Raw genomic sequence first — 26,560 nt, forward strand, 5'->3', positions numbered from 1 at the left:
ATGAAATGAATTGTTATTAAAACTACAAAACACAATAAGAAATATATCTCATCAAGCAATGTTGTTATCTCTCACTTTATGGAATAGTGGTATTCGGCCAAACAATTTATAAAGGCAAAGTGAATCACATGTTGTAAATGTCTGTTAAAAAAATCATGTGTTTCCACAGGGAAGGATCCACCAAATGGCAGAATTGATCAAGGTTTATTGGAAAGCAGTCACAATTACAGCTCTGTCTCATGGCATGCACCATGACTGCTCGTAGGGATAGACCTCCTCAGCAACTCATTTTTCTTTGACAGCACTTTTCTTGCTCAAGATCTTCTTTCTAAGGCCAGGCACAATACTATCCCCATCACCGTAAGGTAGTATAAATTCTGTACAATTCTGGAAATTATGTGATTCAATATTCCCCAACATGTCCCCTCAGATTCTTTTTGTAAAGGCATTTATAGTATCTAACAGCTTAAACTTCTCAAAGCAAGTAAAACTGGAAAGATGGAAAGGGCAAACGAGAGAAATCTGAATTACCAAACTACCAGCAGGTACTTTCAACCTGAACAATTCTGAGAATATGATTTGAAGTTGTGGTTATAAATAGCTATCTGTCATCTAGAGAATCCCCTATCAGAAGAAAATATTCTAATTTGCTCCTCTGATTTGACATCAAATTTAAATATTTATTTTAGTTTAGTTGATTTTTAGTACACCTACAAAGTATCAATACATACATTGCCATAGTGCACAAAGAAGCTAAGTGACTTGCCCACAAGTTAATCAGTTGCTAAGAATCTTTGTCTTTTCTAAATATAACTTTTTGAAATAAACTTGATGTCATTTATGCTAATCCAAATTACTCAATCAAATTTCATAGTTAAGATGTAATTAAATTATATTAGATTAGATCATAGACCCTCCTACACAGTACATAAAATATTGCCAGTTGATTAGCCTGGTCAGTCCTTCATTTATTCATCTTGTTGTGTGCAAGTTAATTATGCTAACTGCTGTGAAGACTAAAGCAATATACTTAAGCAGGTACAATGTACTCAAGACATAGTAAATAACACTAAAACTACAACCTAATGTCAAAACTTTTGGTGTAGCAAAAGAGGCACAAAGAAATTTCTATGAGAGTTTAAAGAAGAGAGAAAATATTTCTGTTTGAAGATATCGAGAGAGTAGCAGAATTTGCCTTAAAAGATGGGTAGGGTTTTAACAAGCAGACATAGGAGAGAAGATCATTCCAGAGAGAGAAGAAAGTAAGCGGTACAGAAGTGGGAAAATGTTAGAGGACTGGAGAGAAGCCTCGTTTGGCTGCAAAATAGAGTTTAAGAGAAAAGTTAGTAAACACAGCTGGTGGGGCTAGACTATGGGTACAGCAAACCAAAGGAATTCCAAGTTAGTTGGTAACAAACAATGGGAGGTGTTTAAAGTATTACACAGAAAGATAATGTCTTATGCTTTTAAGATTAATCTAATAAGATGGAGTAGAGAAACACTGGAAGCCAAGAACTAAGCAAAGACACCACAGACTAGTGTCAAGAGAACAGTTATGAGACCACAGGTTTCCCTCACAAAAGCCAAGCTCCATGGTGGCAAGAACCATAATGCTTTTGTTATGAGTATACACTCTGGAGTTAAGAGAAACTGAAGAATTAATGATGGCAGACCTATGAAACTGATTAACAATGGAAGGAAAAGGAGGTGGTTAAGATTTTGAGATTTTAAGGGCAATTTTATAATAAATTCAGAAAATCTGAGCATGATACATTCATTCAAAAAATTTTTTTGAGCCTCTACTACATGCAAGTTCATATAGAATTTTGAAGACACTGAATCTGAGGTGCTAAGACAGATATTCAAGCAGAGATGACCAGCTGTTCAAAATGTGTTTTTAACACCAATACAGTATACTAACACATACATATGGTATTTAGTTAATCAGTAAAGATAACCCTGTATGCAAGACATCAAAAGAGACACAGATAAATAGAACAGTATTATGGACTCTGTGGGAGAGGGTGAGGGCGGGATGATATGGGAGAATGGCACTGAAGCATGTAAATTACCATATGTGAAACGAATCGCCAGTCCAGGTTCGATGCATGATACAGGGTGCTCGGGGCTGGTGCACCAGGATGACCTGGAGGGATGGGATGGGGAGGGAGGTGGGAGGGGGGTTCTGGAAGGGGAACACATGTACACCCATGGTGGATTCATGTCAATGTATGGCAAAACAGATACAATATTGTAAAGTTAAAAAATAGATAAATAAACTAATTCAATTTTTAAAAAATGTGTTTTTACATTCAGTAGAGAAATTTCAGACAAGAAAACATTTTAATGACCTCTCAATTACCCAGGACTTTAGTGTGGCTAGATCATATTTCACATCAAAAATTCTTTTTAGTCTCCAAACCGCAATGTCTGCTTTAGTAATTTATAATCTTCCATTTTAAAGACAATTATTTGAAAAACACATTTTGCCTTTCCTTCTTATTCCACGGTGAAAAATTATGATGTAATAAGTCCTATAAAAATAGATATTACCCATAAGAAATTCAGAACTTAACAGTTTATCAATTATGCTAATTTTCTCTTAATATCCACATTCTAAATATCACAAAAATGGAATTTTTGCAAAGTAATGATAACCAATCTTGATGACAGAGGTTGGTGAAAATAAAAGATATAAAATTTTTTTAAGTTTTAACTGGTTTAAGCAAATGAAATTTTAATATTGTACTAGTTTGTGATATGTCTTTTCAAAAACTGAGAGCCTTAGGAAATGTTTACATTTATTCTGTTTTTCTTATAAAATACTTGCCATTCATTTTTTAAAGGAAAAGAGGGGCCATATGATTGGTATACACTTACCCCCAAAACAAGTCATTAGAGAATATTCAGAGGGATTTTTCTGAAAGTTCCATTTGTAAGGTAAATTCAAACCTAGAGTTAAGTATGACTCTCTTTATTTGAGGGGTTGGGGGTAGGATAAAATTTAAGGGACAAATAAATAAACTTAAGCATATATAATCTACAGATGCCACATACACTTTAGTGACTCTATTATCTCTTTAAGCCATCTCCTTGATGTTTGCATACATTCATGTACAGGGTGTATGTGTGTGTGTGTATACTGTCTGCTTTCTTTCTAAATTTCTTCTAAAGTGTTAGCATCTTATTGCATTATCCATCCTAATTTCAGTTACAACTAATGGACACCTATAGCTAGTGACTACTAAATTAATTATTGTAACTGGATTCTAATGATTCTATTTATCTTTTTTATTATGGGTATGGGGAGAATACTCCTCAAATTTAATCTAAAACATAAAACAGGCCATTTAGCCTAAAGAGCCTTAAGAGAGCTTCTAAATGTGGGTTCTTTGGGTAATAGCAGCATTTTTGCCTTTTTTAAGGCATTTGTTTCCCTACTGGTTCATCCTTCAAGATAAATAGCTGTTTCCATATTTTATTGGAAACAGACCATGCATAATTGATCCAATAAGCAACCTTTATCCTTAAAGTACATTATGAACCCATCTATAAGTTACTTGCAGAGTTTAACAAGGAAAGGCAGACGTCTCCTGTTGTATTAAGGCATAAGAAAGTAAAATCATCATGTTTCACATCTCATTGGAGAACTCTGAGAGACACATCTTATTCTCAGGAAACAAGGAAAGGCAGACGTCTCCTGTTGTATTAAGGCATAAGAAAGTAAAATCATCATGTTTCACATCTCATTGGAGAACTCTGAGAGACACATCTTATTCTCAGGAAATTTAAACATATCATAAAAGCTTAACATACACAAATCAAGAAAATAATTCCTTAATTATATCTAATATGAATGACACATGTAAGAATATATTTTGAGAGACCAACTGTGAAAGGAAAATGTTAATATAAATTTTCCACAAAGGTGTAAATAGTTCAGCCAGTCTATCCTGTAAGGTACTTGAAAAAAATTCTTAACTAAGTAAAGAGATGAATTAGTTGTTTAGCAAATGACTGATATTCTGGGAAAGTACTTGAGTTATGCTTTGGATAAAAATGAGCCACTCTTCTTGAAAGACCTAAAATACAGCATCCAGGGGACCTCCATTATCCTGCAGAACTAGCACAAAGCTTCCACACTCCAGCTTTCAGCTCTATCACCATGATAACAAACAACCCTATAAAACTGTCTCTATATCACTGCAAGATTTTCAAAGATAGTGTGGATATTTAAGCTGATTGTATAGAATAGAATCCTTAATAAATTTTGAACTGTTGGCCATTTTAAGGATATTCACAGACTACAATGGAACTTCACATTCTTGCAGCAATAATTGACACAAAAATAGCCTCGTGTGGTGACTGTATTCTTACAAGCTTTCTTCGAAAAATGATACAACAAAATGTTTCACTTCATTTATGCTCTCTTTCTGGCTAATATGAAATTGCGTTAAATCTTTCCTAGGGCCCGGAGTTTGACTGTGGTAGACTTTAATTTTCTAGTTATAAATTTGAAAGAAAAAGCAGAACAGAAGATAAAAGAGAAAAAAAGAAATAGAACATTAAGTTTAGTAAACATGTACTAGACTATTTTCCCTTATAATTTATCACTCTTTCTACAAATATTTAGTGAGTCACAACTTTGTATCTAGTACATGTTTTAGCTACTAGGAATACAGAAATAAACCAAACAGAAAAACTTACATTAAACTAGAAGACAGAAGATAAACTGATAAACAAACACATTTAAAAGAATTTCAGTTAGTGTTTGTGCTATGAAAGAACTAGAGGGCACTATGATAGAGACTGGTCTGGATTAGGAGTGAAGCTTTAGTTGGACAGGTATTTTTAAGCACAATGGGAAGATGAAGATCTACTAGATGGTTCTAAGAAGGAAAGAAACATCTAATTTAAATTTTTAAAGGATCTTATGGGCTGCTGTGTTGGTAGTAGAGCATAAGGCTGCAAAAGTAGAAAGAAGGTAACCAGTTGCAAAGTTATTGCAGCAACTCAGGAGAGCAATGGCATCCTGGTCTAGTGTTTAGAAAAAAGATCATCAGAAATAGACTGGTCATATACCTTGGTGGTAGAGCACACGTGAATTGCCAATGGATTGTATCTGGAGGTGCTCTGGAGAAGAATATGACAACCCCCTCCAGTATTCTTGCCTAGGAAACCCCATGGACAGAGGAGCTTGGTGGGCTACAGTCCATGGGGCCTCAAAGAGTTGGACACAACTGAGTTTGACTGAGCATACCTTGGTGGAAGAGCACACATGACATGCCAAATGATTGTATTTGGAGGCTAGGTAAGGAGAAGAATCAATAAAATTTCTTAATTTATGAATGTGATTTGGTGCTGCTTACTGACACTGAAAAGCCTGGAGAGAAGCAGATTAGGGGAAATGGTTCTTGAGGGTTGTCCTGTGGTTCTTGAATTAGGGTAGGATACATTCTGCTATAGTAAAAATGACTACAAATTCTCAGGGACTTATCATAACAAAGATGTATTTCCCCTCAGCTTACAAGTTCAATGTTCAGGAGTGAGGCTATGCACCACATGGTCCCTAAAGACCCAGGATGATAGCGGTTCCACCAAGTGGTAGGTGCATTAATTGAATCACAATGTTCCCTCAGTTGCTAAAGGCAGAGAGACTAGAGAATTATTCATGGGTTTTCACTGGAAAACAAAGGTTCACATTTCATTGGCCAGAACTAATCTCACAGCCCTACTTAACCTCAACAGGTCTGGCATATGAGGAGCAAATTGAAACTTGGTTGAGATTTCTGCTTTTGCTGTAGACCTGCGGTTTCTGAGATGCCTGTGAGTGATTCTTATTTATTGTCTTCCTTTTGACACCACGAAAATTGTTGAGGTTTTAGTCAACCAGCGAAAGAGATTTCTTATCAAACCAATCACTAAGAGCTAAGACAATCATGCAGTGGCTAACATATTTCTTTGAATCTGAACTTCCAAAATGGTAGGTAACTTAGCTATCAAAATCTCAACAAAAAAGAGATAACATACTCAACTGAAGGAAATTCAAGGATGATTTGTAAAGGGCCCTTAAAACACACACACACACCGCACACCATACCCACTACACACACAAACGCTTTTACAGTCCTGAAGCCCAAAGAGATAAGAAGAAGAAGCATTTATCAGAACCCAGAAGGAGACAGTAATATAGAGAAAACAGCCTATAGAGGAGCAGCAAAATGCTCCTCACAATCAAAGGAAAACTGACCAAGAGGAACCACTTGATATAATTTCCTAACCTCACTCTCACTGTTCTCCATCTCCAAATGTAACCACGAGTAGCCAAATCTAATAGGAAGCTAGAAGACAGGGGAGCCCATGTTCTATACAGGTTGCCTCCCAGGGCAAAAAAACAGGATGAAGATGGGTGAAGAATAAAACAACTGGTGATATACATAGAAGATATCTGACACAGAGAAATAACTACCTAAGTTTTTCTTACATGAGGCAGTATATATAGTGGACGATCATTCTACTCAGAATCGTGCATGTGGATTCTGTATTTACAGAATGTTTACCTAAAGATTATATGCTACACTCCCAAAGGACAATAAAAAATACTGAGCACCAAAGAATTGATACCTTCGAACTGCAGTGCTGGAGAAGACTTTGGAGAGTCCACTGGACTGCAAGGAGACCAAACCTGTCAATCCTAAAGGAAATCAACCCTGAATATTCATTGGAAGAACTGATGCTGAAGCTAAAGCTCCAATGCTTTGACCACCTGATGCAAACAGCTGACTCACTGGAAAAGACCCTGATGCTGGGATAGATAGAAGACAAGAGGAGAGGGGATGACAGAGAGTGAGATGGTTGGATGGCATCACCAACTTAATGGACATGACTTTGAGCAAACTCCGGGAAATGGTGAAGGACAGGTAATCCTGGTGTGCTGCAGTCCATGGGGTCACAAAGAGTCAGACATGACTGAATCACTGAACAACTCAAAGAAAATTTTTTAAGATTTAGAAGTTTTAAAAGATTGAAAAGTTTTTGAGGAACATGTGTAATTATAGTAATTATAGAGTAAATATAGTAATTATAACATTTTAATTACTAAATATCATCCTTCTTATGTTGTAAACTAATGGCATGAATATGAGAAATTACTGGTATACTATTTCAAATTATGATATACAGTGAAGCTAACATTACAAAAATATGTCTAAGTGTCATGCAAAATTCAACTATAGTCATATTTTTTATCTTCCCTTAAAATTATGTTTTCAACCACTTATGCATGTGTTCAGGCTCCAAAGTGAAATTTTTATTTAACTTAATATAAATATGCAAAAATTTAATGCAAGTTAACATATACACCAATATATTTCATACAGCCCATGTAATGTATACAAACACACATATATATGGAGGAATTATTAACAAAATATTGGTACTTGTTCTTGAGCAATGATTACTATAAGAATAAAATGTACATGAACATTTCAGTGTTCCTTAGTATGTCACATCGCCAACTATCAGACAAACTCATTGAAACAAAGATTATACTGGAGGCAAATAGAAAATTACTGATATAATATGAGCAAGAATTGAACTAAGCCATGGAAATGGAAATTGGAGAGCCTGAGGCAGCAAATGGTAAGGGAACCTCCAAAAAATATTATGAAGAAATCATTTAAAGTCAGTGATTTATTGGATGTAATATTGGATATCAAGGGATATGTAGGAGATCAACATCTAAGATGATACACAATGCTGCATTACTCTGTGATCAAGTCATTTTTACACACTATGATTGTGAAATGCCTGTGTAACATCCAAGTGGAAATGTGAAAGAAGCAATTGTTTTAGTTCACAGCCAGGCAGCTAAATATATTAGATTCAAATATTAATATGTGATCAACTCCTTCTCCATTCAGACCATTCTAATGAACTCCTGAAATTTAAATACTTTAAGATATTTATTGTTATTATTAAAAGGTTAATGATTATAGCTTAAATATGTAAATACTATATGTGTTGAAGAACTGGTTCTAGCTTATGGTGGATTCAGGCATTATTCATCTTTTATTGCATTTTGCTGTTTCAAACCAGCAATTCAAAGAGAGAGCATTTAGAGGCTAATGCTCAGATACTAGGCTTAGTCTATAGTCCCTGACTCCCGTATCTCACACAGCATCTTGGTTTGAGTCAGAATCATAGGTCTTCAGAATCGAAGTCCTGTCACCAAAGTACCCCTGGTCATTAGTCAGTCAAGCAGGTGATGCTATCATTCTTCAAATTTCTAACAGCCAAGGAGAGTGGGTGAAGTGAGGTGGGCCAGACCCCAGGCATGGAGAGAGATGAGATGGGTGAAAGTCATTGTTCCATAAATTCATAACAAAACAGGCATTGATTGCCAGGAGTTAGGATTATAACTAATAGACTCTTTGAGGTGGGTGATAAATCTGATCAAATAAACCTAACAGATGTATATAGAACATTTGATACAACAGCAGTAGAATACACAATCTCCTCAAGGTTACATGGAACATTCTCCAGGACAGATCATATATTAAATCACAAATATGTCTTTAAAAATTGAAGTATATTGAAACGATATCAAACCCCTTTTTGACCACAATGGTATGAAACTAAAAAACAATTGCAAGAAAAAAACTGGAAAATTGACAAGTATGTGGTGATTTAGCATGCTCCTGAAAAAGTCAAAAAGTAAATAATATTATATCTTGAAACTAATGCAAATGGAAACCCAATGAACCAAAATCTATGTAATTCTGCAAAAAGAGTTCTAAGAGGGAAGTGATAAATGCCCACAATTTTTTAAAAAAATCAAGATCTCAAATGAATACCCTAACTAAATACCTCAAGGACAAACTAAGCCCAAGTGAGTAGAAAAAAGAAGTCACAGCAGAAGTAAATGAATAGAGATTAAAAAGACAATTAAAAAGATCAATGAAACAAAAAACTGTTTTTTTAAATAGAAATAAAATTGACAAATCTGCACTTAAAGACAAAGAGAGAAAAAATATGCAAATAAAAGGAGGAAACATGATAACTGATAATTCAAAAATAGTGAGGATTATAAGAAATTACCATAAAAAATTACATGCTAACAAATTAGATAACCTAGAAGGGGTGGATAAATTCCTAGGAACATAAAATCTACCAAGACTGAACCCTGAAGAAACAGAAAATCCGAACAGACCAGTTACTAATAAGCAGATTGAATCAATAACCAAAAACTCCCAAAGAAACAAAAGTCTAGGACAAGACAGCTTCACTGTTAATTCTACCAAACATTTAAAAAAGAATTGATACCAATCCTTCTCAAACTCTTCCAAAAAATAGAAGACAAGGGAACACTTCCAGACTCATTTTATGAGGCCAGAATTACCCTTACACCAAAGCCAGACAAAGACACTACCAAAAAATAGGGCAAAATCCCAAATGAACACAGATGCAAAAATTCTCAACAAAATGTTAGCAAGCAAAATTCAGCAGTACTTTAAAAAGATCATACACCATGATTAAATGAGGTTTGTTCCAGGGATGAAAGGACAGTTCAACATCCACAAATCAATCAGTATGATACACTATATTAACAAAATGAAGGATAAAAAATTGTATGATAATTTCAATGAATGCAGAAAAGCATTTGACAAAATTTAACATGCTTTTATGATTTAAACAAAACTCTCAACAAGCTGACTATATTGATAGAAGGAGCATAACTCAATATAATGAAAGCTGTATTCAACAAGCCCACATCCAACATCATACTCAATGGTGAAAAGCTGAAAGCTTTTCCTCAAGATCAGGAGCAAGTCAAGGATTTCCATTCTTATCACTTTTTTTTCAGTATTAGTACTAGAATACTTAGCCAGAACAACCAGGCAAAACAAAGAAATAGAAGGCATCCAAATCGAAGAGGCAGAATTTAAACTGTTTCTGTTTGCAGATGACATGATACTATATATAGAAAACTCTAAATATTCAACAACAACAAAATCCTGTTAAAACTAATAAATTCAGTAAAGTTGAAGGATACAAAATCAATACTAAAATTCTGTTGCATTTCTATATACTAACAATGAACTGTTGGAAATAGAAATTAAGAAACAATCTCATTTACAATAGCATCAAGAAGAATAAAATTACTTAGGAATAAACTTGGGGCTTCCCATGTTGCTCAGTACAGAAAATCCCATGGACGGAGGAGCCTGGTGGGCTACAGTCTCACCAGGACTGTAGAAGAGGTCCACAGGTCGCGAAGAGTTGGACACGCCTGAGCAACTTCACTTTCACTTTTCCCTTTCATGCACTGGAGAAGGAAATGGCAACCCACTTCAGTGTTCTTGCCTGGAGAATCCCAGGGACGGGGGAGCCTGGTGGGCTGCCGTCTATGGGGCCGCGCAGAGTTGGACACGACTGATGCGACTTAGCAGCAGCAGCAGCAGCATGTCACTAAGTGGGTGAAGAATTCGCCTAAAATGCAGGAAATGCAGGAGACATGGATTCAATCCCTGGGCGGGAAAGATCCCCTAGAGGAGGGCATAGCAACCCACTCCAGTATTCTTGCCTGGAGAATCACATGGGAAGAGAAGCCTGGCGAGCTACAGTCCATAGGGTCACACAGAGTCGGACACGACTGAACTGACTCAGCATACATGCAGGAGCAAATTTAAACGGAGGTGAAAGATCTGTACACTAGACACTGAAAGGCCTTAATGAAAGAGATTGAAGAGACACGAGTGAATGGAAAGACATTCCATATTCATGAGTCAAAAGAATTAGTACTGTGAAAATGTCCGCACTAGCAAAAGTGAGATACAAATTTAGTGCTGCTGCTGCTAAGTCACTTCAGTCCTGTCCAACTCTGCACAACCCCATAGACGGCTGCCCACCAGGCTCCTCTGTCCCTGGGATTCTCCAGGCAAGAACACTGGAGTGGGTTGCCATTGCCTTCTCCAATGCACGAAAGTGAAAAGTGAAAGTGAAGTCATTCAGTCCTGTCCAACTCAGGGACCCCATGGACTGCAGCCTACCAGGCTCCTCTGTCCATGGGATTTTCCAGGCAAGACTACTGGAGTGAGGTGCCACTGCCTTCTCCAAATATAGTGCAACCCCAATCAAAATTTCAATGGCATTTTCCACATAAATATTTAATGGAAAAACAATCCTAAAATTTGTGTAGAACCACAATGACTCTGAATGGCCAAAGCGATCTTTGAAAAAGAACAAAGCTAGAGACATCAAAGTTTTTTATTTCAAGCTATAGAATATGGCTATAGTAATCATAACAGTATGTTATTGGCATAAAAACAGACACATAGATTAATGGAACAGAATAGAGTCCAGAAATATTCCCATGCGTAGATGGTCATTTAATTTTCAACAAAGGAGCCAATAATGTACAATAAGAAAAGAACAGTCCCTTCAATATATGGTGCTGGGAAAAACAACAGCCACATGCAAAAGAATTAAGCTGGACCACTGTATCACATCACACAAAAATCAACTCAAAAAACAAGATTAAAAGACTTGTATGTGAAATCTGAAACCATAAAAATCCTATAAGAAAACACAGGGAGTAAGCCTCCTGACATTGATCTCGGTGACGAATTTTTTGGATTTGATACCAAAAACAAGAGCAACCAATGCAAAAATAAATGGGTAGGACTGCATCAAACTAAAAGCTGCTCTGCAAAGTAAACCATCAACCAAATGAAAAGGCACCTGTGGAATGGGATAAAATATTTTCAAACCACATATCTGATAGGGGTTACTATCCAAAACATATAAGGAACTCATACAACTCAACAACAAAAATAAATAACCCACTTTAAAAATGGGCAAAGAACCTGATAGGCATTTTCCAAAGGCACACAAATGGCCACCGGGTACATGAAAAGGTGTTCAGCGACACTAGTTATCAGAGAAATTGAAATCAAACCACAATGAGATATCATCTCACATCTATTAGAATGTTTATTATTACAGAGACAAGAGATAATATCCTGGCAAGGATGTTGAAAAGGGGGAGCCCTTGTGCACTGTTGGAGGCAATATACAGTCTGGTACAGCCATTATGGAAAACTGTGGAGTTTCCTCAAGAAATGAAAAATAGAATTACCGTATGATCCAGCAATCCCAGCTCTGGGTATCTGTCTAAATGAATGAAATCAGGATCTTGAAAAGATATCTGTTATATTCTGTTCATCATAGCATTTTAACAATATCCAAGGAATATTTTAAACAACCAAGTTTCTTTCAATGGGTGAATGGATCAAGAAAATGTGGTATAGATAGATAATGAAATACTATTCAGTCATTAAAAATGTAAATCCTGTCACTTGCAGCAACGTGAATGAAACTGGAGGACATTATCTTAAGTGAAAAAATCCAGACAGAGAAAGACAAATATTGCATGATATCATTTATATATAAAATGAAAAAAAAATCAGGCCCACAGAAACTGAACAGAATCATGGTTTCCAGGGGCTGATTATGGAGAGAAACAGAGATTGATAAAAGTATAAACCTTCAGTTATAAGATGAATAAGATCTGAGGGTCTAATATATAACATGGTAATTACAGGTGATAACACTGTATTGTGGATTGAAATTTGCTGACAGAGTAGAACTCAATGTTCTCTCACACACACACACACACACACAAATAAAGCGAATATGTGAGGTGATTTAAGTGTTAATTCAATAAAGGGAATCCTTTCACACTTTATATATATATATCAAATCATTACATTGTGCACTTTAAACATATTACAACTTTATTTGTCAATTATACCTCAGGAAAATTGAAAAAATAAATAAAGATTTTTGACTTCTCTGGGACAAAGCAAGTAACAGCTGAAGTCATGGGCAAATGTTGTTACCTGGGGAATGCATAAAGCAAACGGCTGTGGATGGACTCTTAGGGAATATTGCACTTAACATGTATTATTGACAAGAAATACTCATTACACTAAGGGCTTCCGTGGTGACTCAGTGGTAAATAGTCTACCTGCAATGCAAGAGATGTGGGTTCCATCACTGGGTCAGGAAGATCCCCTAGGAAAGGACATGGCGACCCCCTCTAATATTCTTGCCTGGAGAATTCCATGGACAGAGGAGCCTGGCCGGCTACAGTCCATGGGGGTCACAAAAGAATCAGACACAACTTAGTGACTAAACAACTCTTTACATGAAGTCAAACAGTATTCACATTCACAAAGAAATAGTCTTTAAGAACTTCCGACAATAAAAAGTATTTATTAATAAGGTTAACTGAAAGAAACACAAAATACATTTGTCGGTAGTTGATATAACAAACTGATAAATCCCTTTTTTCTCCGTCCCCATGATCCTGGCCTTGGTTTAGATGGCTGGAGATGAGAAGAGTGGTTCTTCTACATGTCATTTTTTTTGCCACTTCTGCTGCCTCGCAGGTTTTGTGTTTCTGTCGGCTGTACCTCAGCCACTCTTCTCTTTCAGTGGTTCACATAGCCTGCTCTAGTTGGAAGGATGGATTCCATCTTCATTCCCTACCCTTTTTCCTTTCCAAGTCAGAGAGTTGCTTCCAGTTTTGTTTTGTTTTGTTTTACCTAGTTTATTTTTTCCTAGTTTTCCAACTAGCTTTATTTTTTTTATTTATTTTTTTAATAAATTTATTTATTTTAGTTGGGGGCTAATTACTTTACAATATTGTAGTGGTTTTTGCCCCAACTAGCTTTAGAACAGCTTCTTTCCAGTCTTCCAATCACATCCTGTTCCATGAAATATTTGTACTCTATATAATTCCAGGTGCTGGGACAAGAAAATTTTACTTTCTCTTTCAATTTAAGATCAAAGGAAAGATGAACCATTGCCAAGAAACATCTCTGCGTTGTACCATTTCTTGACACTACAGGCAGAGCTGGTACAGGACTCAGAAGCAGGATACCAAACCTGATGGAGCAGGCAGAGGAAGTGATGCCTGGAAAACAGCTGAGTCTTGAAGAAGCAGAGAAGTGAAAAACTGACAATTCATGACTAATGTGTGAATTTTTGACTACTCTCTAAACACATTAATCCCACCATCTTACTCAGTGAATAAATACTGCATATTGATGTGAAGATTTTTGGTCTAAAAATTACTAATGGCATCATTACCCGTTCCTACAAAGTTCCTTAAATATAAAAGGGTGTTTGTCAGCTGACTGCTATTTTGATAACATCCAACTGAAATCTGGTTCCTTCTTTTGGACCATCTTTTTCATCATTCTGCTCTGACTTTCAGCTCTGGTTAGTTGATCCGAGCTGATCTTTTTCCCTGATGGCAGAGGAGAGAAAAGCATAAGAAGCCTGTGCCTCTGCACAGTCATCTATTACCAGCTGAAGATTTAGCAGATACAGAAGGGGAAATCAGGCTGCAGGGTCTTTATCTGACCTTCACTGTTTCCAACTATTTTAGGTTAGAAAAGGTTTTAGAAGTGAGGGCTATTTTGTACAGTATGTCATAAATTCTGGGCAAGTTATACAATATCACAAAGGCAGAATTCAGAAACAATAGGGTTCATATCGTTTCCTGTGACCATTTTCTCCTCTTTCCCTAACTGTCAAAAATTTTTCACCGTGTTAAATCTGAATAATGTCAATAATCTGTAAAAGTAATTTATATTTCCGGTGATGACAGAAATTTCATGAAATCATGTATGTCAGTCTGGAGAGTTCTCAGAGGTAATCTACCTTTTTTAAATAACATTGGATAAGAAGATATACAATATAAAATGACAGAGCAATCTTGCTCATGTACTCTAGCACAATCTTTGCTAGTAATTTATCAAGAAAAATCGGCCAGGAGTTTTGATTTGACTGGGGCATACCTTGTTTTCATTATCTTTATGATGCTAGCTGTGGACTACTCTCAAAAGTCATATGAAGTCCTAACCCACAGTGTGATGGTACTTGGAGATTAGGCTTTGGGAAGTAGTTAGGGTTAGATGAGGTCATGAGGGTGAGGACCTCGTGATAGTGTTATCATTTTATAAGAAGTAGAGTGAGAAGGAGGCCACCTGTAAGCCAAGGACAGGGCTCTCACCAAGACCTGGATCACCTGGCATCTTCATCTTAGACTTCCCAGCCTCCAGAACTATAAGAAGCAAACGTTCAAGTCACCCAGTGTATGGTATTTTGTAGTTTCAACCAGAGAAGACTAATACAATGCCCAGGTGGAAAAATTCCCAGGGGGCCCAGTGGCAAAGAATCTGCCACCAGTGCAGGAGATGTATGTTTGATCCTGGCTCAGGAAGATCCCCTGGAGGAGGAAGTGGCAACCCACTCCGGTATTCTTGCCTGGGAAATCCCATGGACAGAAGAGCCTGGCGGGCTACAGTCCATGGGGGTCACAGAAGAGACAGTCACAGCTGAGCAACAGGGCACACATAACAAAAGAGTAACCAAAATCACCAAAGAATGTAAATCCTCTTCCAAAATTACCATAATTGTAGATGGAAATAGTATCATATGAAGGCACAGTAAATGTTATTCTCTTTTCCTCAACTCCCACATTTCATTCATAATCAGGTTCCATTAACTCTATTACCAAATAATCACACAATAAATCCAACCATTTCTTTTCACTCTCCGAAAGTCACCATCATCTTTCACCCAGATAGTACAGCAGCCTCACAACCTGTCTCTCAGCTTCATCTCTGCACCTCCCACAAGCCATTCTCCCCACAGCAGCCAGACTGGGTTTTCAAAAATAAAACATACCCTCCAGCTGAACAATTGCCAATGACTTTGCACTGCACTTAAATAAAATCCAAACTTCTCACCCACTTGACAAAGCCCTGTACATCTTGCGGCCTGATTATCTTGGTCTCATATCACTCTCCCCTACAGCTTTGCTGTTTCCCCAGCCTGCCTGCCCATCAAGCACATTTCTGCCTTAGTACTATGCTGTTACAGCGCTCCTTCTGAGATCCTCTTCACTCTGCTCTCCACCTGATTGGCTTCTCCATGTTGTCCAGATCTGAGTTTAAAAGTCAGCTTTTCAGATAGGTTTTCCTGAGTGTGCAGCCTAAAATAAGCACTCTGCCATTCTCTATCACACTATTCTGTCTAAATTCTGTAGAGTATTATTGCTGGTTGATATTTTGCTTATTTGGGGGCTTCCCTGGGAACTCAGCTGGTAAAGAATTTGCCTGCAATGCAGGAGACCCCGGTTCAATTTCTGGGTTCAGGAAGATCTGCTGGAGAAGGGATAGTCTACCCACTCTAGTATTCTTGATCTTCCTCAGTGGCTCAGACAGTAAAGAATCTGCCTGCAATGTGGAAGACCTGGGTTTGATCCCTGGGTTGAAAAGATCCTCTGGAGAAGGGAATGGCTAACCACTCCAATATTCTGGCCTGGAGAATTCCATGGACTGTACAGTCCATGGGGTCACAAAGAGTTAGACAGGACTGACTGACTTTCACTTTCCTCTTTATTGAATGTAAGCCCCATGAGAGCCAGAACTGGTTTATCTAGCTACATCCCCAGCTCCTAAGAGAGTCTGGCACAGAGTTAGCCGCACATATTTTTTAAGTGAATGAGTAAATTATATAATTTCAGAAGACTAAAGAGGCCTACCTACAGAAATGTATTCCCTTTATTTGCCATAGTACCAGAAATTTCTATAATTAAAAAAATTTTTATGAATACAACTTTATTAAAATGTAAGTATTAAGTAAAGTGAGGCTTCCCAAGTGACACTAGTAGTAAAGAGCCTGCCTTCCAATGCAGGAGACGAGACTTGAGAGACGCAGTTTCAATCCCTGGTTGGGAAGATCCCCTAGAGGAGGGCATGACAACACACTGCAGTATTCTTCCCTAGAGAATCCCATGGATGGAGGAGCCTGGCAGGCTACAGTCCACACGGTCACATAGAGTCAGGCATGACTGAAGCAACTTGGCATGCAAGCATGTAAGCAAAGTAACCTACTAAAATAGAATTAATTCTTAAAACTTTCATATAATTAATCAACCATAGATAAAAACATTGCTTCAACAGAATGGATTTTAAGAGGAGGGGAGGAAAGGAGAGTAGAATTTGGAAGTTACTTCTCAGAAAGAGAAAGTAATATAATGGGAAAGCTTTGAGTAGCTAGAGTGATTCATGGAGGACAATGAGTGAAGGGGTCACCTGAGCTACAATTTTGAAAAAGTCCTGCTCTGAGAAAAGTGTATGTAGTGAGTAACAAAGGCACCCCAGGAACTCATAATTTTATATCTCATTTTATTCTCCCTCTCGAGTGTTAAAGTACCTCCCTAGTTATGCCCTCAGTTTTCATCTACCATCTCTGTGAATCAGGGAGTTTGCATTGTCCCTGCTAATCCACTAAAACGGAAAAATTAGCACACTCTGTCACATGGTTGGAGAAGGAAATGGCAACCCACTCCAGTACTCTTGCTTAGAGAACCCCATGAACAGAGGAGCCTGGGGGGTTACAGTCCCTGGGGTCACAAAGAGCTGGACACGACTGAGTGACAGAACAGCAGCCACACCGTGAGTCACTCACTGTTAGATCTGAGATTCAGCCACAGCTCCTCTCATTGCCAACCCATTCTTCCACAATGTCCATTGGACCTCTAGCTCAGAAAAGTCTCACTAAAAATTCTATGAGCTGGTAAGATTATCGTATTCTGTGAGTAACATGAGAGGTGTGAGAGGTGGAGTTTGTTGTTCAGTCACTAAGTCGTGTCCCACTCTTTTGCAACCCCGTGGACTATAGCCCACCAGGGTCCTCTGTCCATGGAATTTCCCAATCAAGAATACAGGAGTGGGTTGCCATTTCCTTATCCAGGGGATCTTCCTGACCCAGGGGTCAAACTTGCATCTCCTAATTGGCAGGCAGATTCTGTACAGCTGAACCACCAGGGAAGCCCTGAGGTAGGGTTTGGAGGGAAGCAAATTATAGGGATGAAACGATTTTGGAAACATCAGTAACCTCACAACTAGTCTCCTATCCTGCTCCACCCACGTCTAGATTGTTGCTCACATATTCACATCACTTAATTGCACTTTGCTTTGCAATTCATTCATTATGCAGTCAACAAATATTTCTTGAGCATATGTGAAGTGATAGGCATTGGTCTAAGAAGTGATAGGCATTGGTCTAAGTGCCTGGGACACAGTAAAGATCAAAATTAATTTCTTTTTTTTATGTTACTTTATTATTGCAAGGCTTTCAAGGCTTTCAAGTTTCTTAATGGCTATATATATATATATTTTTTTTTTAATTAAGGTCTACCATCTCTTCCCTTAGATATCCTTATCCTCACTCCACTGGCAAATGAATATTTACTAAAGTTAATGAAATTGAGTAGAATAGGAGAGAGTAGATGGATGTTCTGTGTTCTGACCCCACATGCTGCACCCAGGTCATGTTTGTTTTATGTTGTTTAGGGTTTAAGGAGAATTATAGAAGAATGGCCAATGTACTAAAAAACTGAAAGCAATAAGTCAGTGTTTTTCAAAGTATGGTCTTTGGACCATAGACATCTATAGTGTAGGATATCTGTTAAAAGTTAAAATTCTAAAATCTCAACCCAAATCTACTATGTCAAAATCCCATAGGCACATCTGCAGTAATCCCAAAGATTCTTAGACACTTTCAAGTCTGACCAACACTGTTTTAGGCCTCAAATTAGAGCCAGGGACTATCACACAAGGTACTTCGCTTGTTCTGAGAGTGCTATATCACTTATAAATTAATTTTTTTGTTTGTTTGTTTCCCTTCTGTTGACACAAGTTCAATTGCTAGTACCTGATAGACAAATGATCAAAAAAAAAAAAAAAAAAGCAGCCATTTTAGATAAGGGCCTGACATTAAGATGTATATCTAAAGCTTATCAAGCGAACAAAATAGAAAGCCCAGAGATAAATCCACGAACCTATGGACACCTTATCTTCAACAAAGGAGGCAAGAATATACAATGGAGAAAAGACAATCTCTTTAACAAGTGGTGCTGGGAAAACTGGTCAACCACTTGTAAAAGAATGAAACTAGAACACTTCCTAACACCATACACAAAAATAAACTCAAAATGGATTAAAGATCTAAACCTAAGACCAGAAACTATAAAACTCCTAGAGGAAAACATAGGCAAAACACTCTCCGACATAAATCACAACAGGATCCTCCATGACCCACCTCCCAGAATATTGGAAATAAAAGCAAAAATAAACAAATGGGACCTAATTAAAATTAAAAGCTTTTGCACAACAAAGGAAACTATAAGCAAGGTGAAAAGACAGCCTTCAGAATGGGAGAAAATAATAGCAAACAAAGCAACAGACAAACAATTAATCTCAAAAATATACAAGCAACTCCTGCAGCTGAATTCCAGAAAAATAAACGGCCCTATCAAAAAATGGGCCAAAGAACTAAACAGACATTTCTCCAAAGAAGACATACAGATGGCTAACAAACACATGAAAAGATGCTCAACATCACTCATTATTAGAGAAATGCAAATCAAAACCACAATGAGGTACCATTTCACACCAGTCAGAATGGCTGCTATCCAAAAGTCTACAAGCAATAAATGCTGGAGAGGGTGTGGAGAAAAGGGAACCCTCTTACACTGTTGGTGGGAATGCAAACTAGGACAGCCACTATGGAGAACAGTGTGGAGATTCCTTAAAAAACTGGGAATAGAACTGCCATATGACCCAGCAATCCCACTGCTGGGCATACACACCGAGGAAACCAGAATTGAAAGAGACGCGTGTACCCCAATGTTCATCGCAGCACTGTTTACAATAGCCAGGACATGGAAGCAACCTAGATGTCCATCAGCAGACAAATGGATAAGAAAGCTGTGGTACATATACACAATGGAATATTACTCAGCCATTAAAAAAAAATACATTTGAATCGGTTCTTTTGAGATGGATGAAACTGGAGCCCATTATACAGAGTGAAGTAAGCCAGAAAGAAAAACACCAATACAGTATACTAATGCATATATATGGAATTTGAAAGATGGTAATGATAACCCTATATGAGAGACAGAATAAGACACACAGATGCATAGAACAGTCTTATGGACTCTGAGGGAGAAGGTGAGGGTGGGATGTTCTGGGACAATAGCATTGAAACATGTATATTATCATATGTGAAACAGAACACCATGCCATGTTCGATGCATGAGACAAATGCTCAGGGCTGGGGCATTGGGATGACCCAGAGGGATGGGATGGGGAGGGAGGTGGGAGGGGGGTTCAGGATGGGGAACACATGTAAACCCATGGCTGATTCATGTCAATGTATGGCAAAAACTACTACAATATTGTAAAGTAATTAGCCCCCAACTAAAATAAATAAATTTATTAAAAAAATAAAAAATAAAAATAAAGCTTATGAAGCATCTGATTGACACAGTCACTTTTGTGGAAGTTCTGCAAAGGGCAGATAGCATCTCTGCAAAAGTAATCTAGTGATGATTGACTTTGGTTCTTTTATTTTAGCGGAATAATTATCTCAAATTAAGGTAGCTTTTTTATCCAAATATCCCTCAACAATTATTCCAATTTTCTGCCTGACTTTAATGCTGAAGATCTGGCTGATTGGTACCAAGAAAATATACTGCTACCATTTTTTAATAATATAATTCTAATTATTACAAATTCAATTATGAAATTGGAACTATACTTATTGATAGGAGCACTTGCTTTTCCAAATGAAGGTAGCTTTCATTATCATGAATAACTCTACCTCAATTTCCTTGCACTATTTTAAATTATTACTCTATTTGTACTCTCTTCGAGGCATTTATCTAATGAAATATTTTAAAACTTCTTCCCCATAAACTAACACAAAGTTGTAAATCAACTGTACTCCAATAAAAATTTTTTAAGAAACTACTTCCACAGATAATGTCAGAACATAATGACATCAAAATGGCCCCATAATGTAGTCCCACTGGAGTTTATTTAAACTTTTTATTTGAATATATTGAAAAATGAAAAGGAAGGGTACTTCTATGGATTAAAATATAATCCTCATGAGAATCTATTAAGTACAAGTTCTTCCTGACTTCTAATATATTTTAAAAGATTTTGTGCTGTATAAGATCTTTATTATGGCTATCTATTTAAGGATGAGTATTATCAAACTCTCCAAATTTATTTCCCCTACTCTGAGAAAGAAACCACCACTTACAACCACTGAAAATATAGTTCTTTGTTTTTACCATTAGACATAGATTCAAATTAACCAGTTTTATTTTTCAGATTAATCTGCTTTATATGCTACTTCATTTTATCACTTCTTTTACTGCAAGTAATATATAAATCCAGCCCACCTCCAAAATAAAGTCATTTATATTTAATTTATTGATTCTAACATAACTTGGTAAAGAGTGGTAAGAGACTTGCAGCAATTTGAAGGGCAGATTTTTTAAGTCTAAAGTTTACAGAGTTTTAAACTATCTCCAGAAAAACATCAGCAGTCAGAGTTTTAGGAAGAAATAGTGACGTTGGCTCCATAATCTCCATCCTCATAGCTCATACCCAGTCCTGCTCCAGGCCCAGGATCCTATTTCATCTTTATTTTCAGCCTTCTTCCCAGAGTTTCTTTATAGACCAGGAGTTTCTGGGATACATATAGATGATGGTACAAAAAAAAAGAATCAGAGAAATCTGATTGTAGAGAGAAATCTACAACAGGCAAAGGAGAGTACAGGAATGAAATTTAGTATGGTTCAATCAGTTCAGCCTAGAAAAGATGAAACAGAAGTAGTTCCTTTCTCCTATTCCCATACTTAGGGATGAATATCATCAGGCTACTTTTGGAGGAGTTCCGAAGAGACCTTAAAACCAGAAAAGCAGAAAGCACCACAAGCTACACCACATCTTTTAGGTCAAAAGATTTGAGTGATTGCTTTCAGGAGGTTGGTTGGAGGCAAGGAAAGAGTTGACAGATTTAGCAAATAAAAATGCAGAACCACCAGTTAAATCTGAGTTTCACATCTTAAAAATGAAAGGTTTTTAGTATTTAGTATATAGTCCCCCAATATTGAGGACATATACTAAAATAGTATTCATTATTTATCCAAAGTTCTAATTTACGTAGGCATCCTGTATAGCAAGACTCCCTTCAAGTCTGGGAGGTCTTAAGCTTCCCATTAATCTCTGGGAGGGCAGAGAGATGAGAACAGAGCTCTCTGAGAGCCTTGGAGTACAAAAAATAATAGGAAAGTGCCCCAAAAGAGCTAGTAGGAGAGACGCTGTCTCTAGGGAGAGAAAAGAGAGAGAACAAGGAGGCAGAACACCTTCTAGGAAATCTATCCTATCTCATGGGAATGGGCAGAAGATGAAACCTGTCATCTGATTGCTCAACAAGGATATCCAGATGGTTTAGGAAAGGACTGACCCAGAGAAGTTAAAGTATTTTAAGAATTAAAGAACATATAAGAACCACATGCTAAATGATTACACCACTAGAGCTAACTTGCATGCATGCATGCTAAGTCATTTCAGTCCTATCTGATTCTTTGCAACCCTATAGACTGTAGCTCGCCAGGCTATGGGATTCTCCAGGGGCATATGTATACCTAGGGCTGATTCATGCTGATGTTTGGCAGAAACCAACACAATTCTGTAAAGCACGTATCCTTCAATTTAAAAATAAATAAATTTTTTAAAAAAAGAATACTGGAGTGGGTTGTCATACCCTCCTCTAGGGGATCTTCCCACCCGGGGATCAAACCTGTCTCCTGTGTCTCCTGCACTGCAGGTGAATTCTTTACTGCTGAGCCACTGGGGAAGCTTAACCTAGTAAACAGTAAAGAATAAAACAGATGAAACACATTAAGCCTGTTGATGAGTCTTATAATAAAATCATTGTGTTTAAATTTGCCATTGAGGAGACAGTAACTAAATAGTTTTCCTTCAGTCAATTTAAAATGTATGTATGAAACGACGCTGAAAGGTCAAAATTTTAAAATCAAAGCAATTTACAAAAAAAAAAAAAGCACAGTCATAATCTGCTCACTACAGAGGGCACTGTTGCCTCAGAACTTGCAATTTCTCTAATAATAAATCCATTCAAGAAAAAAAATTAAGTTTGACTGCTTATCTGAAACTTGCCAAACATTTTGGCTGAGTAGTCAGGTGAGATATCTCTCATGAACAAGTTTTGTGCAAAGTTTCTAACTTCAGCAGCTGCTTTTTTCCCCCCAGTTCTTTCAGGTACCAGGAGAAATCTGCTGCATAGAAATGTTTATTTGAAATTATTAAGTCCATGTGATCAATCTGAATTTTATTCAAATTATCCTTCATAAAGAATATCAAGCTTTTTGGTTTCAATGATTTGTGCTAACATATATTGAGTTAAATTCTCCCAAGATTCAGAACTTAAAAGTCCATATGCTCAGGCAAGTGATATTAAGGCATACTTAATCTTCTTAATAATTTCCTTCAAGAAAATATCTATAAACTTTAGTAAACAATAAGCTACAAAAAAAACCTACCAAGCAAAGATATTATGCTGTCATTCTTTATTTAATGATCTTACTAAAGATCAGTTTTTATTAATCTGTCTTCTTTTGTCTCATCACAAATACTTTGACATCTAAACTACTGACTCGCATTCTAGGAGCTCAAAATCAAGGTAATATTAATATGATATTAGATTACTTTATACAAATAAGGAAACTTATTATATGAGAGAGCTGACATTGCAAATCAATGAGAAGCCAGTCAATAAACAGAGCTGGGAAAATTAGTCACCCATCAGGGAAAAAGGACTGAGTTCCCACCTCATAGCAAAACCAAAAATCTATCACAGATGGACTAAAGATTTCAAGATTAAAAAAGCAGAATTTCCAAATTTTTAGAAGAAAACCTAGTAGATTATCTTCATGCTCTCAGGATAGGGAAAGATTGAAACAGTAAAAAGTAGCTATCATTTATTAAAAGTTTGAAAACATTAAAATAAAAATTTCTGCTCACCAAAATAGAGAATGAATTAAGTGCCAATCTAGGGGAAACAACAAGGCCTATTCATTCAGATTCCTCTTGGTATCTTGGAGATAAGGATGTACCTTTCCTCTGGGCATAGGGTGAGCACCTCACATGTGTTTCAGGGGAAGTTCCTTCCTGCACATGCCATTTCTCACATTCCTTCAGCTTAAAATATTTAATCTGCCAAGATACCATATTTTGGAGTAATGTGTTCTGAACTTCATCAACATGCACACATACCCTGTAGACACTGCTATACATGTGTAGCACAAGACATGTTCAAAAATGTTAATAACAGCAATGTTCATGTAGCAAAGAAATTGATAAAAATCCAAGTGTCCATCAAAAGGAGATTAGATAAGGTGGAGAATATAATTTGGCAGTGAAAATAGGCTAATTGCTATATACAATACACTCAACTATATACTAATACATACTTCATATAATATTAGATAGTTTTTGTATGCATAATATTACTTTTTTAAAAAAAATGTCACAAAACACTACATATAGCATGATGCCATCGAATACAGCTGAAATAAGCAAAACTGAAAATGCATCATTTATATTTATATGTGGTAGTTTTTCTAAAGCAAAGTAATGCACAATATTATTGCTGTCAAAAAAACAAGAGAGTGAGAAGCACAAATATGTTCAATGTTATAAGTAATTTGATGATTATTAGTGGAGAGGTGTGCTCATAAGGATTTGTTGTATTATTATGTTCAACAAATTTAAGTTACATATTCTGTTGTGTGAGTCAAATAGTACATATAAATGTTTATTGAAGAATTAGAGCATTACAAATTGAGAGAGTGGCATTGACATATATCCACTACAATCTGTAAAATAGATAGCTAGAGGGAACCTGCTGTATTGCACAGGGAGCACAACTCTGTGATGACGTAGACGGGTACAATGGGGGCGTGGGGTGGGAGGGAGGCTCAAGAGGGTTGTTGCACAGCAGAAATTAACACAACATTGTAAAGCAATTTTATTCCAATTTAAAAAATCAAAATGAAAAAAGAAAAACTTAGAGAATAAGATTTTAACTGGGTTGACTGCAGCTCACTGATCTCCCTTGGCAAATCTCAAGCCAAGAAATAGTCATAAAAGCAAATGAAAGTTAGCAGAAAAAGAAAAGAAAGAAATCAGACCACAAGGCATGGTTTAATTGTGTAGATCATGGTTTAATTATGCAATATTAATTTTTTTTTAATATATTGGTCTCCTTTTTACTGTCTAAATCTAATTTTCTTAAGTAGCTATAACCTAAAACTAGACCGTGGGACTACCAAATCCAGGCTGTATTCTGTTTCCAGGCACATTAGGTATCATTCTTAAAAATAAGCCATCCCTTAGTCAGGGAGTTAGGGATGGACATATACACACTGTTATATTTAAAGTGGATAATCAACAAGAACCTACTTATAGCATATGGAACTCGGTTCAATGTTATGTGGTACCCTGGATGGGAGGAGTGTTTGGGGGAGAATGGATACATGTATATGTATGGCTGAGTCCCTTTGCTGTTCACCTGAAACTAACACAACATTGTTTGTTAACTGGCTGTACTCCAATAAAAGTAAGCCATCCCCGAACCACTGAAAACTGAAAACTGAAACCCTTTGCAGTGCTCTAGGAGGACATTCTTCTTCTGTAGCTAAGTGTCCTACAACAATAAACAGATGGTTACAAGAGAGTGCCAACTGCTGTGATAGAGAAGTTCACAATGTGTTGGGAGCATATATCTATGACACCATGCAGAGAGAAGTAGCTAAAAGACTTTCCAGGAAATGACAGGTACTTGAAGTTCAAAGGACATAAAGGAATTGTCAAATAAATAAAGGGGTGACGAACTATTTAGAAAAATGTAGTCAATCATTCTTAAAGTGCTACCAGGTATACTTTACGAACAGCAAAGTATAGAGATCTTCAGAAATAATTTCTGGTGTTCCAGATTTGTACCCTATTTGGTAATTTTGGAATCTAATTCCTGAAATAAATTCAACTCTAGTACATATTGAAACACTGCTCTTGAACTCCAAGCTAGGATATTTAGCTTTTAGAGTTTCTTTTCTAAAGTCACTCTGAACCACCATATTGGTTTTAAAAGTCATGGAAATACAGTCTTGGAAGAGACTTGAATGATCATCTAATCCATTTCCTTTATCTTATATACATAATTCTAACAAACCCAGAATCTCATGTGAATCAGTTTCAGAACAGTGGCATGTTTTATATCTCAATTAATGATCAAAAGTACATTTTAATTCCATTTTTACTTACTTTTCTCATAAAAATTGTAACGAATTAAGTAAGCTGGATTCATTCAAACATGAAAGAAACCATATTCTTCTTACTCCTCTCCATTAAGCCAGCTTCATGGACTCATTCTTTGCCCCTTCTGGATGAAATCCCAGACAAATCCCATAGCTATTCCAGGCACAATTACAAATTAAATAAACAGAAGCTTATTTTTTGACATTTTTAAAAAGTGTAGCCCAATATAAAAATCAAGTAAGTCTGTCCAAGCCAGTGTAAAAATTAAAGGCAAT

At 36.7% G+C, this 26,560-nt stretch overlaps 1 long non-coding RNA gene across 1 annotated transcript in view; it reads right to left on the bottom strand.

The window, feature by feature from the left end:
- Positions 1-26,560, bottom strand: part of LOC145542346 (uncharacterized) — a 281,064-nt gene that overhangs the window by 191,622 nt on the left and 62,882 nt on the right. The gene's annotated exons all lie outside the window — the stretch shown is intronic.

Source organism: Giraffa tippelskirchi, chromosome 3 (assembly GCF_054371585.1).
Source record: "Giraffa tippelskirchi isolate mGirTip1 chromosome 3, T2T-mGirTip1v1.2.pri, whole genome shotgun sequence".
Classification (NCBI taxonomy): Eukaryota; Metazoa; Chordata; class Mammalia; order Artiodactyla; family Giraffidae; genus Giraffa; species Giraffa tippelskirchi.